This window comes from Pelophylax lessonae (genome assembly GCF_965119305.1).
Source record: "Pelophylax lessonae genome assembly, chromosome: 1".
NCBI lineage: Eukaryota > Metazoa > Chordata > Amphibia > Anura > Ranidae > Pelophylax > Pelophylax lessonae.
Window position 1 is genome coordinate 292,798,983 of NC_138768.1, and position 20,561 is coordinate 292,819,543.

General features: G+C 38.3%; 1 protein-coding gene across 1 annotated transcript in view; it reads right to left on the reverse strand.

The window, feature by feature from the left end:
- SEZ6L (seizure related 6 homolog like) overlaps positions 1-20,561 on the reverse strand; it is a 636,929-nt gene that overhangs the window by 291,928 nt on the left and 324,440 nt on the right. The gene's annotated exons all lie outside the window — the stretch shown is intronic.

The window sequence follows — 20,561 nt, forward strand, 5'->3', positions numbered from 1 at the left end:
ATGTTTTCCTGTTATTACTAGAGTATTTTTTTTTTGTCTTGAATTTTTTGTGTGCTTTATTTGAAGCTGGTAATCAGACTTTTAGCTTCTGTTCAGTCTAAAGCAAATTATTATAATTTTTTTACTGCAGGGCTTTAGCTTTGGGGGAGGTATTTTTGGGCTTTCATTTATTGTGGGGCTATATTGGTTTTTATTGTATGCTGAAATGGCCTTATTTGGTTAAACAGTCTTTTTTTCTTTCTGCAAGGCTTCCCTCCTCTTAATCCATGAAATCATTTGAAAGAAAGAAAACTAAGTGTAAAAATATGTATGCACCTAAACCACCTTGCTTCATATCACACACATTGAGCCCCCACCCCTTATTTGTATTGTACAAACAAAAGATAGGCATATACAGGTTAGATCTATTATTCCTGAAACTGTCTGTCTGCTGGCCAATTTTACACTGCAGTGCCCACCGCAATAAAGCCAGCCTGTGCTCTTTGTTTCTAGTACACGTGGGCTAAGCTTTGCTCAAGAAAATTGTTCTGTCGCTGGACAATTTTACACTGGGGTGTCATCTCCAGTTTCTTAAATATTGTAGTAACATGACTTCCTGGACTCTTTATCTTTATTACATGTGGCCAATCCTGGCTCATTAAAAATGTTCTGCTACTCGCTATTTTTACACTGCATATCATATAATGTGTTAATGATAGAAATTGGCCAGTAGTAGGACCATTTTGCATTAATAAGAACAGGGACAGCCTCAGCAAACTACTGATCAATTTCTGGCGTTCAAAGCAAGCCTGTTACAGTTTGATGAAAAGGCTTGTCACCTCTAAAACTACATGAAAAATACTTCCTTCCCCCCAATGTACTATATTTTTTTGCATTGGTACATATCTTCTACAGCAATGCCTAGCTGACCATGCCTTTTTAACAATACTTTGCCAATTAGTCCTACAAATAAACAGAATTTAAACAAAATGGTTTGCCCCTTAAAGAATCCAATTAGAAGTGCACTCCAGTCACTTTACAAGCACATTTTTCTTCTTACCACGCAAATAGGTAAATGGTTTATGCACATATATGTGTCCTACTTTTTCTCCCAAAAGTGTCTATAAAATTTTTATTCAGTTTTGTAGTTCACACCCTTCCCACAGAATATATAATCAATTAGTACAACTAGCTCAAAAATACAATTTTCAAGACTGTATCCCTGCAATTTCCTGCATTTCATCATACTTCCAGCAGGCTGTATGAACTATGAATGAGCAGTGAGTGAGACCCACTATGTTCTCCTCTCCTCCTTTGGTCTACCTGAATATCCATCTGCAGTACCTATTGCCCAAATCTTGTTAGGAAGGCAGTAGTGTATGATGCCAAAGAGCCTGATTGGATCATAGTGCTTGCATTTCTAATTTTCATGTGTGCGGAAAACTATAACAGGTTATTAAAACATGATTTTAAATAATTAAATTACATGCACATAACACAAATGACTTGCTGGTAGGTTAATTGGATCTTGTATAAAAAAGTTAGGGACCTTAGATTGTAAGCTCCTTAAAGGGCAGGGACTGATGTGAATGTACAATGTATATGTAAAGCGCTGCGTAAATCGACATCGTTATATAAGTACCTGAAATAATAATAAATATGATATTTCATTTCTGAGTTTGCAACTGTGCTGCATAAAGTAAAGGTGTCCAGAGATGCCTGCATGTAACCCTTAAAAGCTATGGTATTCTTTTTTTTTTTTTTTTAACAGTAAGTTTTTATTGATTTAGAAAAAAAAACTATGGTATTCTAATCATTAGTCAGTAAGAAGGTTGAGGAGGGGCAGGCTCTCAACATTTTAGAATGTACATATTAGAGAACCATGGAAGCCCCAACACATGTGCTGTAAGGTGCGAAATCTCAAACTTCATAGCAATGTTTAGAGCTGGTGTGATTCCCTCCAAATCTACCCACTGGGTAAGTAGCCTTCCCATCCCAAAAATGGGCCAATATGAAGAGATGGGACAGATCAGCTGTAAACTTTGCTAGGAAAAGTTAGAATTTGCATATTACCCAGAGGAGCAAAACTGATTAAAGTAAAAAAAAAAAAAAAAAAAAAATAGAAACCCAAAACTAATTGATTATTCAAATGGACTGAAACTTCCCATAGGAATAAGACAATCATATCCTGTTTTGGCCAATAGCTATGGCATCAGTTAACGATTATATACAGTATGTAGGAAAGTCTGCAGCTTTTTTAAATACACCTGGCTGAGCAGTCATAGGGGCAAACTATTGTGTGTGATGAATATTTACAACCAATCCGTATTAAATATTACTATAGCTATAGCAGCCCACATGGCTGTTTTAGGGCCTGGTGGTGTTAGGGGGACACCAACTAGGAGGTTATTGAGGCAAATTAAACAGAAAATCTGTGTGCATGTGAAGCTAACAAAAGTCTATAGGATTGTTACTAGTCACAGCTTTGCCTTACAATCTCTGGGCAGCAAGCAGCATTTGTTTAGCTGTTTTAAAGGTTGTTGGGTGTCTTAGCAGTACATCTAGGGCCTCCTCTCTACCCTCAAGTAAATATAATGATTTTAGAACTTCTGGTACAGACTGATCAGCACTCTGAAATTAGCCATACATACCATAGTTTAAAGAAACATGCAACTGGGTTATAGGGTAGTTGTGTGCAAGGACACTGCTGAGGTTAAAGTGAAGTTTTTGTGAGTTTGGGCAATTTTTTCTGCCCTTAAAGTAGAACTCCAAGTTTGGCAAACAAATCCCCCATTGGAACACACCCTACAAAAAACACTAAACAGTTATTACATTTCTGAAATACCACTGAAGAGAAAAATCTAACTGGATTTTCAGGAAGTCAGCTCTCTAATTCAAAAGATGTAGCATCTGTCCTGCCATGGAGGAGGTGTTACAGCAGGGATTACGTCATATCCTCTCCTCTCTCTCTACACTATAATGAAACTACACTTCCCATTATGCTTTGTGAATTGCAGTGAATGCTGGAGGGTACACTAGACCTGTATATGATAAATGTGAATAAGAATACGCTCACTTCAACATAAATCACACCCCCTCATACAGGAGAAATATCAGCCACCGCCGGTCTTACATACAGGAAGCCCCTGGGAATTAACGGTTTTACTTCAAAATCATCAGGATATTATAAAGGAACTACTGAACTAAAAAGAAGATGGATGGCATAGTCAGAGATGGTAGGAGATTAGCAACAAGGACATGGAAAAAAGTTTTTGCCTGGAGTATTCCTTTAAACTCTTGCTTACTCCTATTATTCTAAAGGATCGTGAACTTTAAAAATGTATTTTTTTAGAACCCCCACCCTTACTTCCTTGAATTTTGGTGACCCACATTAACTATTCACTATGCCCTGTGAATATGCACTGCTATGATACACATTTCACAGAGCCTGCAATCTGAATTACATAGGTGCTTAGAGGAGGAGTTTCAGGAGGTACAGCCAGTACAGAAATCACTGACTGCAGGCAGCAATATACCACAGGATATGTAGTCCATTGAAATTGAAAGTTAAGGCTAATTCTCACCATTTGTGGTAGCAGATGTTTTACTTCAGTATAAAATGTCTGGCAACACAGGAACACACAGGAAACAATTGTTTCCTATGTGTCCCATTTACACTGCAACACAGCCTAGTGCTGCGGTAAAATGCAGATATGCTGCATTTTATCGTAGCACACTGTGGCCAGTCGCACTTGAACGCAAGGCAGCACAGCATTTTGTACTGCCCTAGATTGCAGTGAATTAATTATTCACTTTGTACACTTCAAATAAAGTTAATTCAAAAAGAAAAGGGGATCTATGTGATGCGATGAATCGTACTGAATCATACTAAATCGTACTGCACTGCCGACTACCTCAGTTGGGAATGCAGAGCTGTCAGAGCGCTGAATCGTTGGATCTGTGGTGTAGTATTAATTCACCCTAAACCCAAGGAATTAGCAGAGGAGAAGATGCAATGCATACAGGGAATGCAGGGAAGTTGTGGAAAGCACTAGCCAGAAAATAGGTAGTACTTACAACATGAAAGGAGATTTTTCAACTAAGCTTATATTGTATTGTCACAAAATAACTATTGTTTGTGTTGCTATTGCATTGCTGATGTTATAAAATAAAAATATATGTTGTGACTATAGATTTCCTTTAAAAATATCAGGGTATTTGGTCAAAAAAGCAAAGAGCTCTTTCTTTCTTTTCTCCTTTCCACTGCCAAAGAACAGTGTTTCAGCTTTCCCTTAGGCAGTAAACACATAAAAACGGATAATGATATTTTGCCAGTCACCCATAATTCAGACAAACATGCTGGCAGTATGTTATATGATCCTTGGCAATGGTGTCTGCAGGGGGGACCTGTGCACAAAAACAATACTGGCCCACCTTCAAAGCTCATGCCTGTTGTACCAAACCTACACGCTGCTGCCAGGATGCAACCTTCTGGCAGGACACTGCGCACTTGGGCCTTCCCCTCCAAAGTCAATTATCAGTTGAATGGATTTGTATATTGAGGACAACCTTAACTTTGCTCAGCCTCACTTCTTACTTCCTATTAAATTCAAGCAGCGCAAAATAAATAAATAAAATAAGCAAAATAAGTGGATACTGGTGGATAAAAGTACAGACGTACAGGGGAAAAACTCTGTCTCACTAGATACATTGTTAAGTAAATTTATAAGTAGAGGTAGTTAGCCTTATATCCATTATCCTTTGATGGATATACCTTTATAAACTTTTATAGGGGATTCACGCAATTGTTTTATTATATATTTTATATATATATATATATATATATATATATATATACATATATATATATATATATATATTATATACTGCTACTGCCGTGAAGAGAAGGAAAATTGGGTGCTTGTCACTTGTTGTCCTGGTAATATACTATTGACCCTGGCAAATTAAGATAATAACTATCCTACCGCACATACATGTGCACACATAATAAAAGCCATCTGAATTCACCTATTGGTTCATCAGTTGGAAACTCAACGTTAACAGCCTTGTCTCTGAAAGGAAAATAGCTGGTTTGGCCCATCAGAGTATTGAATCTATTCTAAACCTGACTGCTAAGCTAACACGGACACTTCACCTAAAGTGGAACAAAATACGTTTTCCAAATGGAAATGTAGAGTTTGATCCCAAAACAGAATATTACAGTTTCCTCACATATTATTAAGATCTTATGCCACGTTTTGCACAGCTCTGATTGGCATAGCTCCACTTTAGGCCAAGAGTCAGATGTTGCCTGCTGCTATTTTTTCTAGCGTTGTATTTACCGTAGAGCACACAATACAGAAATACTGTTTTACCTACTCTAAATAACATACTGTACTTACTTGTCTGAATTCATGCTGTTATCACGTAAAATTAAAATATATATATATAAAGCCAAAATGTATTTTTCATTTTTTTGTCATTGTGGAGAGGGTAGAGACTAGCTAGAACCTTGAGCAAATTTTTTTTAAACCACTTAAGGACTAGGCCTATTTCTGACACTTGTTGTTTACAAGTTAAAATCAGTATTTTTTGCTAGGAAATTACTTAAAACCCCCAAACATGATATATTTTGTTTTAGCAGAGACCCTAGAGAAAAAAATGGAGATCATTGCAATACTTTATTTCACAATGTATTTGCGCAGCGGTCTTATAAACCCAATTTTTTGGGGAAAAATACACTTTTTTTTAAGCTAAAAAATAAGAAAACAGTAAAGTTAGCCAAATTTTTTTCTATAATGTGAAAGATAATGTTACGTAGAGTAAATAGATACCCAACATGTCAGGCTTTAAAATTGGGCACGCTCGTGGAATGATGACAAACATTGGTATTTAAAAATCCCCATAGGCAACGCTTTAAACATTTTTACAGGTTACCAATTTAGAGTTACAGAGGAGATCCAGGGCTAGAATTATTGCTCTCGCTCTGACGATCGTGGCGATACCTCACATGTGTGGTTTGAACACCGTTTACATATGTGGGTGTGACTTGTGTATGGGTTCGCTTCTGCGCGTGAGCTCGAAGGGACGGGGTGCTTTAAATTTTATTTTTCTTTATTTATTTTGCCTTTTATTTTTACACTGTCCCTTTGATCACTTTTATTTCTATTATAAGGAATGTAAACATCCCTTGTAATAGAAATAAGCAGGACAGGTCCACTTTAATGTGAGATCTGGGGTCAAAAAGACCTCAGATCTCACATCTACACTTAAAAGCAAACTGCCACAGGGACCAATTGTATGTGAAAGAGGATCGTCCACCCTGTAAGAAAATACCAGGGTTATGGCAGTTATCTGATGACATAACACTGGTATTTAACGTCAAAGTACCGACGTTAAACTGCGGCGGGCGGTCCGCAAGTGGTTAAGCCATTGTGTCTCATTGGGGAGAGTCTCCTTAGCTTTTTGTCCTATAAATACAATAAGAAGGACAGGGAAATCTCCCCAAATATAGAGGAAATCCCTTTTAGGCTGGCCATACACAATTTGAATCTTGGCTGGTTCAGCAGGAACCAACTGAGATTCGAACTGTTAATGGACAAGTTGAATGTACTAAGTTGATTGATAGATCAACTTGGGTACAAGCAGCCTACTGGATTCTTTTGCGATTATCACTTGTGGGTGCTATAGCCACTAGCAATAATCATTGTCTTCTCCCAGCAGGCACGGCTTCCCTTGCCCAACCCCACCCTGCCAGGAGAAGACAATTGTGGATTCCCTTTTAGCACCTTCTGTGTTGATGCGGGAATCACATGAAAATAAATTTGCACCATATATGGCCAGCCTTAGACAGTTTTTCCTGGAAGCATTGTGCCCATTGGAAGTATTTCTGTTCTGGTGGTAACTCCAGATAATGGATTTTCCTCACTTTCAGTCTGTGTAACAATTTCACCCCCCACTCTAAGTTTGTGGTTTTGGTTTTAGATACACTGTAAGCCCTGTACAAGCCCAAAACAGGCACGTTTTATTAAACTGACTCTGTTGCTATTTCTAAAAAGTGAAAACTGTCCATCTTAGCAACGCACGCTATTAATATTCACCTGTCCTGTTGCCCGTGCTGCCAACTCGGTTACATTGATGAGACACTGAGCATCTGGCACACTTCCTGGTGTGTAAAATGTCCGATCCCTTGGTGTGCTTTAACCTTTCTACCACTGGTCCCTGCACCATAACCGTGTTCTGTAGTGACGAGTTGGCAGAATGCAGGAAAAAATGCGGACATCCGACACTCCTGAAAGATCTTTTAACAAAATGATCTCTTCAAAGCAATGGAGTTCAGCAGCATGGGCAGCGGGACAACTGATTATTAATTGCTTGCTTTGAAAGGACTGTCATTTTTGACCTTTTAAAAATAGCAACAGAGTTGGTTTAATCTTCATCGTTAAAAAACTAGACAGTCTTGCGAAAATAAAGGACAATTTGATGGTATACATATATAGAAATAACTATTTTCATAGGTATTTAGCTCCAACGTTTTCCAAAATGTATTCCATTCTGTGAATGGTGCCGGTATGAGACTAGGAATAAAATATAGTATACACTATTACCTCCAATAAAGAGCTAAGGGCCTGAATAAAAATGGTAAAAGCTTACAAGTGCTCTCTGGTGCATTAGACGTGTCACTTCTAATTCCCTCAGCATCTTGAGGAAGGAAAGGCTTGCTAGGAAGGAGATTCATGAAGCTCTGTGGCAATATAATTCATGCCGCCTCTTCTCATTATTGCCATCTCATTCACAAACCTATGAACATAATTAACGTCTACATATGAACCTTTCTTTGTTGCTGTGTGGATTTCACATGCTTTGTTATTTTGTATAGCAGGAAGCTGCATGAGCCATGCATAACAATGTGCTCAGGTTTATTAAATTAACTTTACAGTATGTTGTTTTTTTTATAGTGTTCCGTCAAAAGTAACACCAACCGTGCAATTGTATTAATCAATGGTGGTGTTCCAAGTTCTTTGAATTCTGATTTCCATAGAACTATTTGGAGCACAATAGTGCATAGTATAAAATTCAGACTAACCAAGAATTATAAAAAAAAAAATATTGCAGTGTGTTATCATGATACTAACTGCCCTCACATACTTTATGAATACTGTTCATTAATTGAAGGATTTTTATATCATTGGCACCTATTGTGATTAATGAATATCTGCCGAACCCAGCAGAAGTCTGCTGGTCATGGTTGGGGGTGGTTGCACATGCCAATCAGAAAGGTAATTTGTGGTATATGAGAGAGGAGTGGTGAACCTTATGGTGATTTGTTGTAACTTAACCTCCCTGGCGGTATGATTCTTTTGGATTTTAGGTGCTGAAAGCGGTACCATTATTTTGCATGCAATTCTTGTGAATGAGCAGCCCAAACCAACTGTATATATTTATTATATATATACATATGTATGTATACATATATATATATATATAAAATGTATACAGTTGGTTTGGGCTGCTCATTCACAAGAATTATGTGTATATATATATATATATATATATATATATATATGTATATTTATGTATATATATACTGTATTAATATATATATATATATATATATTTACATAAAAAGTACAGTAAAACTGCAGGAAAGGGCACTGGGGGGCAAACTAATGTGATTTTTTTTTTATTTTGAATGATATCAGAGTGTTTGGTGTGTTTTTACATTTGAATTTGCTGCCGGTTCCACCCCCCTGCGAACGTCACGTCGCAGGAGACGGAAGCCGGGGCACGGAGACGATCGGGAGGAAGAACCGCCGCTAGACACATCGCTGGATCCCGGTGACAAGGTAAGAAACCTCTTTTACAGGATCCAGCGATGCTTCTGGCGGTACCCCGAGTGTGGCTCGGGGTTACCGCTTTTGGCTGTGAAATGTAACCCCGAGCCACGCTCGGGAATACCGCTAGGAAGGTTAATACATAGTATACGGTGCTGGAGGCTATTCACCAACAGCTATGATGTTTTACTGCACCATCAGAGGAGTTAGCTGAAGAATTGAAAAGATGGGAGAACCACACTACTTCAGACAGTCCATTAAAGATGTTATTCTTGCAGAATAACATCTTTAATGGACTGTCTAAACTAGTGTAGTGCTTCCATCGTTTCAAACCTTTATCAGAGCGTTAAGGGATTGATCTGACTAAATTATGATTGGTAACTGAGAGCATCTAATGGAAAGGCAAGAATGGGCAGCCAGAGTGGAAATATAGACAAGATCAAGGGAGATTTTCCCACACTTTCTGTCCTAGCTGTTCCTGTCTCTATTGGAAGATTTGCCGTCACCTCTTGGTTTGGTGACAACTGTAACATTTTAGATTTCCCATCACTTTTTGTCCCTGTGTCAAGGGAGAAAAATAGGGAATGATTCTACCTACTGGTGACAAAGACAGCAATATAAATTGATAGGGGTCTTTTCTATTAAGAACAAACTATATTGTATAAATGCATTTTAAAATCCTGATGCTTTAAAGTGTAATTCCACTTTTGTTGAGGAAAAACATTCCCCTCTGGGTGATCTCTGTACATTACAAGGATTTTTACAAACTTTGTTGCAGATTCCTACCTTTTGTTATTCTGAAGAAATAATTGTTTGTTCCTCTGTGCCTCTGTGCTGAGTCGGTCTAATGGGAGTGGATTCATAATAATCTATCAGTTGTGGCAGCTGCAGGGCTCTAATTAGGAAATCTGCTGGGCCTGTATCCCTTTAGACATGTATCTATTGGGATTATCTCACCAAAAATGAAATTTTTGTTGCAGGGGATGCCAGAAATCTGACTTGTTTTTTAGGCAGACTTCTGGGAAAATTGGTGAGCTAATCACACAAGCAGGAAATTATTTTTCTAGGGTGTGGTCAGTACACATTCTGTGTACAGAACACCTCCAGGTAGCCATTTTCAGAAAATTACAACAGCTGCAGATTGAAAAGGAAAGGTAACTTTTAATAACATTCAATCACAATATGATTTGTGTCGCAATTGTATATGCTATATTATTTTTTCTTTATTTGCAATTTTTATCCCCACAAAAGTGGAGTTACCCTTTAAAGGAAACCTGTCATAATAAAAAAACCGGAGATTGCCATGACCAACCAAGCCTTCTAAAATGCTATTTGCATGGTTGTCAAGCTGAACCCTTTACAATAGTTTGACAATTATGTACATACAAACCTCTGTCTTTTCCCTGATCTTCATAGTTGTTCTGGGTAAAAGACTCAAAACATTCTAATGGTAGGTTAGCTTAACAGCGAAGCAATAAACATTTTTAGAAAGAAATGATCAATTTCAGACCCTGTCTCATAACAGGTTAACTATAATACAATTATATCCACAGTGTCTGTTTTTCATAAGTTACTTGTATAAGACCACTGCCCGTCCTTAAATATCATTTACACATCTGATGAAATGTATTGTATCAATATTCATAAAGACTGAGCCTTTACTTTTGATCTATAATACATCAAGGTGAATTATGTGCCATTCAGTTGTAATGGCTCTTTATTCAGTGTCAGTGACCAAGGGAAGTCTTTCTTATCTCATTGCTGTAGATGAAAAGGAACAGGACTGTTTTCCTGGAGATGACCCACATGCTTCTGTTTTAATGCTTGCACAATCACAGGCTCCAAAAGGAACATTCAGTTCTTTATATCTTACACAAGACTGACCCACATGCTGCCATTGCTACTGATGCAGGTATCCAGGGTCATCCACAATCCCAGTTATTTCCTCTTTTCCATTAAGAAACCACTGATTACAGTCAAGTTACTAAAACTACACTGCTGTCCCCACAAATCAGCCATCTACAAGGTGATAAGCTAAGTTTACAAGACTGGTCTTACACCAGGGTGGAAGAAGCTTGTGAGGCATGCCTCATATACATATACAGTATTAGACATAGCCCCCCTGAGTGAAATGAATGTATGTACTGTATATGTGAATACATCTACAGACATTTAGAGAGATAGTTGGTGAAATTGTATGATCTTCATTTTTTTCTACAACTGTATGACAATCAGTGTTGTCTGGAATTATGATTATATTAATAGTATCAGTCTTATCTTAGCTATTAATATATTAATTAAAGCCATTCTTTATACATTTGTATTTGATTGTGTATATTTTCCTTCTATTATTTATTCAGGCAACTCATTGCTTTGCTTCTAGCTATATTCAGGCAACCCTTTGTTTTGCTTCCAGAGAATATATCTCAGTGTCAGGTACATTGTATTCCGATTCACAGATGTCTACATCTTGAAATAGCATCTGCTGCTCTTGGTACTTTGTGAAAACAATCCCCTATTTAGGAAAATGACTTTTGATTCTTTAAAACTCTATGTTAAATGGTTTGAGTTTGAGTAAAAATGCATGTAGAGAACCATCGTTGCTTTGCAAACTTCTTTTATACACGTGGAAATAAGCAATACTCCATGTAAACATATCTTTTGTTTTAATTGAATACTGGCTTAAAGTAGAATGTGGTCAGGTTATGTACATTCAAATAGTTACTTATTTTACTAAGCTGTAAATCAGTTTTAAACCAAGTTAAGGACCTTTGTAGCTGCAAGGAGTATTCATTTTCAAATGTACAGCAAAAACACTGCCCCCCAGCAGTAAATCAGCAGCCTTCTAATCCCTAATGTAAACACAGAGCGGGTACACAGGAAAAGTATATGTCCAGGAGGAGATATCTTCTGAATTTTGAGGATGAATGGTTGCACAGGAGCTGTAGCTACAGAGGTCAGTGAGGGCTTGCTTTAAGGCCTATTTAGTGTATGTTAAGAACATGCAAATATTTAAATAGTTACTGTCTTGCCAAATTGCTTCTTGAAAGTATGCTTGTCCTTTGTACAGTTAGCCCCGGTTCACACTAGGGCGACCTGTGAGGCGACCTGGTAGCCTCACAGGTCGCAGCAGGTCGCCTCCCATAGGGAAGCTACGGGCCCGTTCTAATAGGAGCGACACAAGTCGCTCCGACCTAGAAAAAGGGTCCGGAGCTTCTTTGGGGCGACCAGGAGGCGACCGCCATAGACTTCAATGTTATGAAGTCTGTGGCGGCCGCTCCGAGGTCGCGGCGCGCTGCTCGCACCGTGATCTCGGAGGTCGCCCCTGAAAGTAGCGTCGCGCCAGTGTGAACCGGCGCTTATCCAATCTGGTAGCAAAAAAAAAAAAAATGCAAAAAATGCCCAAACTGTAAGGAATCTGCTTCTACCCTTTTAGATCTTACCATAAGCCCAGGGATCCCACAACTGCTAAGTTATATTATGTAAATCCAAATTCAGACAGAAGTCAAATGCTGCCACAACCTTACTCACACCTTATTATTAGTTACTGAAAACTCAGATGACATTGGAGGGACAAAAAAAAAAAAGGGGGGAAAGATGAGATTTTATGATTTTTTTCCATAGTGCTGCCCTTGTTTTTTGTTCTATTTTTGACAATAAAAACTGTATATTTGAATGTTGCCTGGAGCCAGAAAGGCTTCCTAATTAAGGAAATAGTTTTCCTAGGTTCCCTACTCATATTATTGAGCAAAAAAAAAAAAAATATAGACTATATTTTTATACTTATATGGTGAATGATGTGAAGATTGTAAGCAAGATTTTAAAATTGTGGCTACATGTAGAGAGACAGGACGGAAAATGACTACTGCAAAACTAGTGAAGAGTCAGGTAATATAATATTATAATGAATATTAATAATAAATGTTATTAAAGTCAGATTTTTTTTTATAGCAAACATGTTATACTTACCTGCTCTGTGCAGTGGTTTTGCACAGTGCAGCCCAGATTTTCTTCTTCTCGGGTCACTCAAAGCCACTACTGGCCCCTACCTTCTGCTGCGTGCCCCCATAGAAAGCAGGTTCTGTGTCCATTCACACACAGAGTACGGCTCACCCCCAGCTCTCTCTCTCTCTCTTTATTGACTGACTGGCTGTGATTGACAGTAGCAGGGAGCCAATGGCTCAGCCAATGTCGAGTAAGAGACCTGGGAGAGCTGCTGTTATCATGCTCATTGCTGGATCTAGTTGGGGGTACTGTAAATGTAGATTGCATGAAGGTAAAACATTTTGAGACTTTTATAACCACTTTAAAGTGGTGTTCTAGCCTCCCCCTCCAAAAATTAAAAGTCCACAGCTACACGTACTGTAGCTGCAGACTTTTAATTTTAGGCCACTTACCTGTCCTGGAATTCAGCGAAGTCGACACCGCAGCTGATGTTTCCATCGGCTGTCGGGTGCTGCCGCCACCATTGCCAGTAAGGGAACCTGGCAGTGAAGACTTGTGGCTTCACAGTCAGGTCCCTACTGCACATGCGCGAATTGTGCTGTGCTCGGTTTCTGGCCTTGAAGCAGAGGGAGGAGGAGGGGGCTGAACTTTTAAAGTACCTCGCAGCGGTGAGGTCTGAAGGAAGTGGAGACAGGGTACAAGTCAAAAACAGGTACCTGCTCCCCCATCCCCCCCAAAAGGTGCCATATGTGGCACCAGAGGGGAGGAGAAGACAGATAAGCGGAAGCTTTAATGTTTTTCTTCTCTAGATATAAATGACAACAGTTCTGCATTGTAGTGAAAATGCTTTGTAAATCAGGTGTTAAAATTGCAAATGAAAAATTCTTTGTGTCAAAAATGTTTAAGCTTTTCTCTCTGATGAATCAAGTGATATTATTGCATGTAATATCACTTGATATGCTAATGTTATATGTATTAAGGAAAACTGGAGCTTGATGAACTAAAGTGACTTGAGTAAATTACACAAACATTCTACAAGGTATGGAGAGCTATTGTTTGCAATATTTCAGCATATAACACATATCTCTAACCCTTTTAAGGCATGTATACCTTTCTAACCAGCATTTACTGAGCAGGAAGAGTTGTCACACAAACAAAATATTTTATAAAAAAAAACACAATTTTATTTGAGCATTTTAAAATCAACATTTCATATATAAAACCATCGAACAGTATCCATGTGATTATGTTTTGCCAGGCTTTGGATTCCTTAGGAGTCATTTATAAGTACTGCATACATAATCACTTAATAATATTGATACCCCAATATAAATATAGTAAAGTCAATATGGTGGACTGTGCAGTATATCAGGAGGTTTTCAAGGAGATATCATTGAAACCGCAGGGGAGAATACAGGATCCAAAGTTAGCCTGTCAATGCATCAATGCCAGATTTAACAAGGCCAAAGGAGTATAATAAGATTCATAAAGGTTAACTTTATTTCAGTTCTTAAACTATCCAATAATGGACCCCCAATGGGCTACTCAAATTCAGAGGATCTCATTTAGCCTACATATTTCGTGTGAAGCATCCCATCACTCCTCAAGCAGGACACCCTCCTGATCTATGGTCCACCATATTGAGTTTACTTTTTTTATATTAGGGTATCAATATCATAATTAAGTGATTATGTTTGCAGTACTTATAAAAGACTCCTGAGGAAGCAATAGCCTCGTGAAACATGTAGAGTCGAAGACACTGCATCTGTACCATAATCACATGGATACTGTATGATGATTTTATTTATGAAATGTTGATTTTACATTGCTCAACTACGATTTTGTTATTTTTATAAAATAATTTGTCTGTGTGGCACGTTAGTAATCCCACTATTCCGTCTTCATCAAATCATATGGGCAATGGTTACAACATGTGGGAAACCAATAAGCAAGTATAACGTGACCAAAAATACAGAGGCAGGAAATAAGCAAATGCAAGAATGCATGGGCAACAAAAAGACAATCATTTCACAATTCGGTCAGCAAATATGAAGTCATGACAATACTGGAGCAAGAAACATGAAATTATAACAATATGCAGCCAACAGCCAATACAAAACTCAGGAAACAGACAGCCAATTGGGAAAATATAAGGAGGACAAATGGACATTTGTGACAGCATATGGACAACAAACATGCAATTATTACAATACATGAAAATAAAAAAGGTAGCCATTACAACAGGAAATTATTATAATACATGCTTAACAAATGGACAATGGTTACAGTAGGCCATGTTCCTTGCAAATATTGTCATGTTCCCAGTTAATGATGATTGTTCAAGAAAAATTCTGTGAATTGAAAACTCTGTTTTGCTCATCCAAATATTAGAAAATAACTGCACTGACATGCAGATCAATGAGTTATCATCCGGGCCACCGATAATGGAATACCACCGGTCCTCCTGTAAGGGATCTGGGTAAGCAGGGGGGCCCAGGTGACAGGGGGAATCAGATGTGGGCAGGAAGGGTGATCAGTGCAGCGGGGGGGATTATTGGAACTGATCCCCAGTGTTTCTCCTCCTGCAGCAGCTGAAACCTTGGCTTCTCCTATTCTTCCTCATGCTGGCTTTCAGCTGCTGCCGTGAGAGACACCCAGGGGATCAGTTCCAGTAACTGCCGAAGGGAGGGGCTGGTAAATATGTCATTTTTTAGGCCCCTTCCTTTTGTAAATGAACACACACTCACAGTATTCATTCATAACTGGAGCATAGTAAACAATATTTACTATGGTTCAATTTGTGAATGAACAGAAGCCTTTGTACAGAGTGCTTTCTGTTCAATCCACTGTCCAGTGCAGCGGAGGCTACAGAAAAAGGGATGGAGGAATCTATGTCCTCAGTTCCTTTCTCTGTCTCAAAAGTAAAATATCAGGGGTCTAACTCTGAGTTATTGCTCTGAGAAAGGGGGTGAATCCCCTGAAAAACTGAGGCTGTTCTGTCATCCGCCCAATCCCACAAGGTTGGAAGGCAGATTTCTGGACTCTATTTATCTTACACACTACTAATCCATGTTGGTTTGTGAGTATAGTTTTTTATTTTTGTAATTTCTTAATTTCTCAATACAGTGCTGGAGGTAATGTACTAGGAGTTTGCACCTCTTTTTGTTGTTTAGACATGTATCTTTAACTGGGCTCCAACTATATTTTGTGGCCTGAAAGACCATGTCACCTGAACTTCTTGAACAGCAATCTTTTTATAAAGTTATATGTGCATTTAAAATATATTATGCATGTTTTTTACCTGTAAAAATGTATTTTTTGTAGACATCCAAAAACGCTGAGACTGCTGCTGAAGCCACCATCTTGGATGTGATGTCAGCAACCCAAGCAGACTCAGAGCTTTCACTTAAGTATCACTCTGCAGTATTCCACTTGCTCCTTCCCGACAGCTACATATTGTGGGGAAGGGCAAAGCAGTTAAGCCATCACAGAGAGTAATTAAACACAATCATATGAAGAGAGAACTATGATGTACAGGAGTGAGGGGGCTATGCAAGGACATTGACTAGTCAATTTTTCTCACAAGTTCAAAGGCACATTGCAAGTGAATAAACAATCATTTTTGTAAAAAAATTAATTTGAAATACTTGATTTCTCTGTGCAATGTTTACGTTGGTAACAGGGTCTTCTTAAGAATGACCATCAGTTAGCAAAATTCTACTTAGTGACAAATTTCCTTTAACTTAGGTTATAACATATTTTAGATACCACCTCTTCACCTACAGCTTTATTGCTGGTAATGATTAAGAGCTTATGTATCAATGATATTTATATCAGTTCCACAAATGATTCTCTGGAGGCATGTCCTTTTAGACCTTGCTTTATATATCAGGACACAAGCACAAAATTAAATCACCACAAGAGTGAATTTCAGCATGCTTAATGGTAGCTGCATAAATGTTACCAGCCTCTTATTAAAAAGATTGTCTACTACAATAATTTTAGTTACAGATTCCTGCTATAGCTTGAGTAATAAATAATAGATTTATCCATTCCAAAGCAAGATTGCTTTAGCTGCTGTAACAAAGGTTTTAACATAAAAGTTAAATATACGGTAGACTTAGCTAATATGCAGTCATAATTCGAGAGCAAAAACTCCCAAAACCAGATAAAACACTTTTCAGACTCTTACAGTTAAGCGCATATGCCAAAAATGAGTTGACATATTAGCTATATGTTAACTGACAGATTATAAACTGTTATTCATTTTGAAATTGACATTAATTTCAACAAACTGCAGGGAAAGAAAAAACTTTTAAAATGCCACTTACCCTTTGTGCCCCTAAAACGCGGGTTACCATGCAATGCAATGCAATGAGCAACCAGCTTCCATGGTCAATGACTCTGGCCAGCCCTCTCCCCCTCTCATGCTTCACTGTTAGCTATACATTATTACTTTTGGGTCAATAGTGAGGTGTATGACACAGATGGAGGTGAAATATTTTGAGAGCCTGTGACCATGGAAATTGGTGGCTATTTCTATTACAGGACACCTCCAGATTGTGGATTAGAGGCATCTGAAATACCTGCTCTGCAGGTACACCTTAAAACCCAATTCTAGCCCAAACTTTTTAAACTTTTTAAACTCTCAGTCAACTTTTACTTCTTATCTCAGGTTGGGAAAGTTCCCAGGGTTGGTTTGTTCCAGGTTGGGAGAGTTCTCCTCAATTTCCATCTATCTGATGTTAGACAGAACATGATTTCAGGGAAAAACTCTGTAATGGGAAACAAGAAAAACACCCTTTCTGGTGAGGAAGATTTAGAAACTGTCAGGATGTAATTGCTCTTAGTCTTCTCATTAGGGAGATTTCCCTTCACTTTTTCTTCAGGGTGTCAGACAGAGTAGGAAGTGAAGAGGAATCTCTCCAAAATGCCCCAGAGAAAAAGTTACTCAGTTCAGACTAAGACAGCATTTTAGAGGTGCTATCTGTTTCCTAAAAAAAAGGTTGGGCTTTAAGCTTAGTGGGTCTAATCACCTCTCCTACTACCTAGTATGTTCCCACACAGGCCTCATATGCAGAAATGACCCACTCATCACTGCCTATACTGTAACACTGGCACAGTTGTAAACACTTGAATATGTGGAGAATTGGGCCCTGGAAATAGGTCTGGGCTGCATATGAGATATATGTATGGCATGCTAGGTAGGAGGGGCTGGGGAAACCCATATACATTTTATAAGAGAAATGTGAAATTGTGCTTAAGACTATTCAATCACTGTGTTCACTCCATAAAATAAGAAAAAAAAATCTTTTAGAGAAAAAATGCATTAAATATATTGACCGTTACCCATCATTCTGTCTGCAGTTTAATGTGTGGTAAAGATTATACTGTACTTCTGGTGAGATCCTGAAGAATTGTGAGTTGACCAAATCTTATAGGAAGATGCTCCTGCACTATGTTTGAGCATGAACTCATGAGGTTTGAGTTACTCTGCATTCCCCAGCATCCCCGGAAGAAACATGACATCAATTCTTCTGAAGTACAGAAGTCAGGGGAAATGTATTAACTTTTTTTGCCCTACAGGTTTTTATTTATTTCTCTGTATTGCAAGGTCCAAATTAACAAATCATTTACTGTGACTCCAGCCCTATACTGTGCACTAGAAGTCCTAACACAGGTTTCATCTGAAGACAAGCCAAGATACTAAAGTGGAGGCTGTAAATGTAAAGGTGGCCATTCACAAAGAAAAAGGTAGAAGGTATATTGATCCCTTCATTTAAAATATTCAAAATGGGAAACCATTATCCAAAAACACAGTTTTAATATAGCTGGAAAATAATGAAATACAGCAATGTACATATCAATTTCCATCGATTCAGCACTTTTTATTTCAAGTACATCACCACAAAATAAGGTACAATATATTTGTTTATGAGTTTTCACAGGTTCCACAAGTGCATAAGCTTTACCCCCCTCTCCTTTTTTATTCTTGGCACTTTTTGGCAGGGGGAGTGGGTACCTGGTCTTGAAAGGTACCCGCTCCCACTTCAGGTTGGATCGCTGCAGTGGATCCACTGGAAGCTCTCCTTCACAAAGTGCAGAGCAGCTCATGTATGCACATGCCAGCTGCCCACAGTAAACCTGGTGGTGCTGGGGACCCGAAGACCGGCGAAGAACAGGTTTGGGTGTAGATGATGTTGAACCCTTGGAAAGGTGAGTGTCCTTATAGTAAAAGTCAGCAGCTATTTATTTGTAGCTGCTGACTCTTATTTTTTTTCAAACAGGGTGAATAACCACTTTAAAGGAAAAGTATAGCCAAAGCTAATTTGGCTGTACTTCTCATATAGATCTTAGGAGTGCAGTTTGTCCTGCACTCCTATAAAACATTTTCAGTTGACAGCGGGCTACAGCTCACTGTTGGCTAACGTCAGTCAGCCGGTCCAGGCTTAGGAAAATTCCTGACAATGTGGATCCACCCAGATGCCTGGAACAGCACCTGGCTCAGCTGCTCAGTGATCCACTGAGAGCCTGAGCCAACCCTTCCCACCCCCTCCACAGCCTAGTGCACCAGTGAGTGCTGGAGGGGGGAGCAGAGAGCTCCTGACTGACAGTCATGGTTCTCTGCTCAGAGCGGAGGAAATTAGGCAATCAGCAATGTTTAATCATTCAGTTCTCAGGTAGAGCCTGCAGGGGATCCATGCTGCAGTCTTCTAGGCGAATATAATTTTTTTTGTCTTGTTGATTCCTATCTTTTAAGGAAGGGGTCCTCACTGGCTGTGAAACATTGGTCTTTGTTCTTTTGGTGGAGAAAAAAATTTGTGTCCTTAACATTTATTTATTTATTTATATTTCTGGTGAAAATCTGTTGTTTGGTCTATGTGCTTGATGGTACCACTCTCTTTACATTGGAAGCCTGTTCATTTGAATGAGCTGCCTTAACACAATGTATGATAGCGCGCGTATGTTAACACAAGGGTGCGTATGCTAATAGACTGGGCCCTTTGTCATAGAAAAGCTATTACAGTTTGAATTCAGTTTTTAACCTATCCTTTAGATTGGCTGCTGTTTCATTCATTTTTCCTTCAGTATTTAATTCTTGATTTCCTAGTTACTCTTTATCTGTTTATTGCACAAAGCTTGAGAGGAAGGCTTAAAAATGTAACAAAGATGGAAAGAAAAGGAACCTATCATTTTTCATGTACTTGTCATCACCTTGGGTGTAAATGTTGTCAATATAACTGCCAATGTAAATACTGCAAGATATATTTTAACACAGGAATAAAATAGCAAACGAAATACAAACATAATGATGTTGTTCATGTGGACAAACAAGCAAATTAAAGAAGATTTGCTTGGATACCTGCAGGGTGCTCTTCTCTCCTTCCTACTTGCAGTAGGAAAGACATAATAAAAACAGATCTAAGACTGGTAAACTGAATTTAATATTTTTATTTGTGTGATATTTTGTTTGCATGCATTTGAAATCTTCCTAGGTACACAGGCCCTCTTATGTTTATCTACATGATAATAGGCAATAGAAATTTATAGAAGCTCAAGTATAGTTTCTCATCCGGAAAATATTTTTCTTGCTATCCTTTTTAAATAAGCACACTAGGGCCTAGTTATAAATATATTCACACAAGATTAATGCAACATTCACACATATTACCAATAGAATCCAAATGTAAAATTATGTTAATATTGTGTGAAACTTGTATGACTAATGCTGTGATGAATATACTCTTTAGTAACTGACTATATACAGTATTAATTATGCAAAAAACACATAGAGTATTTTGG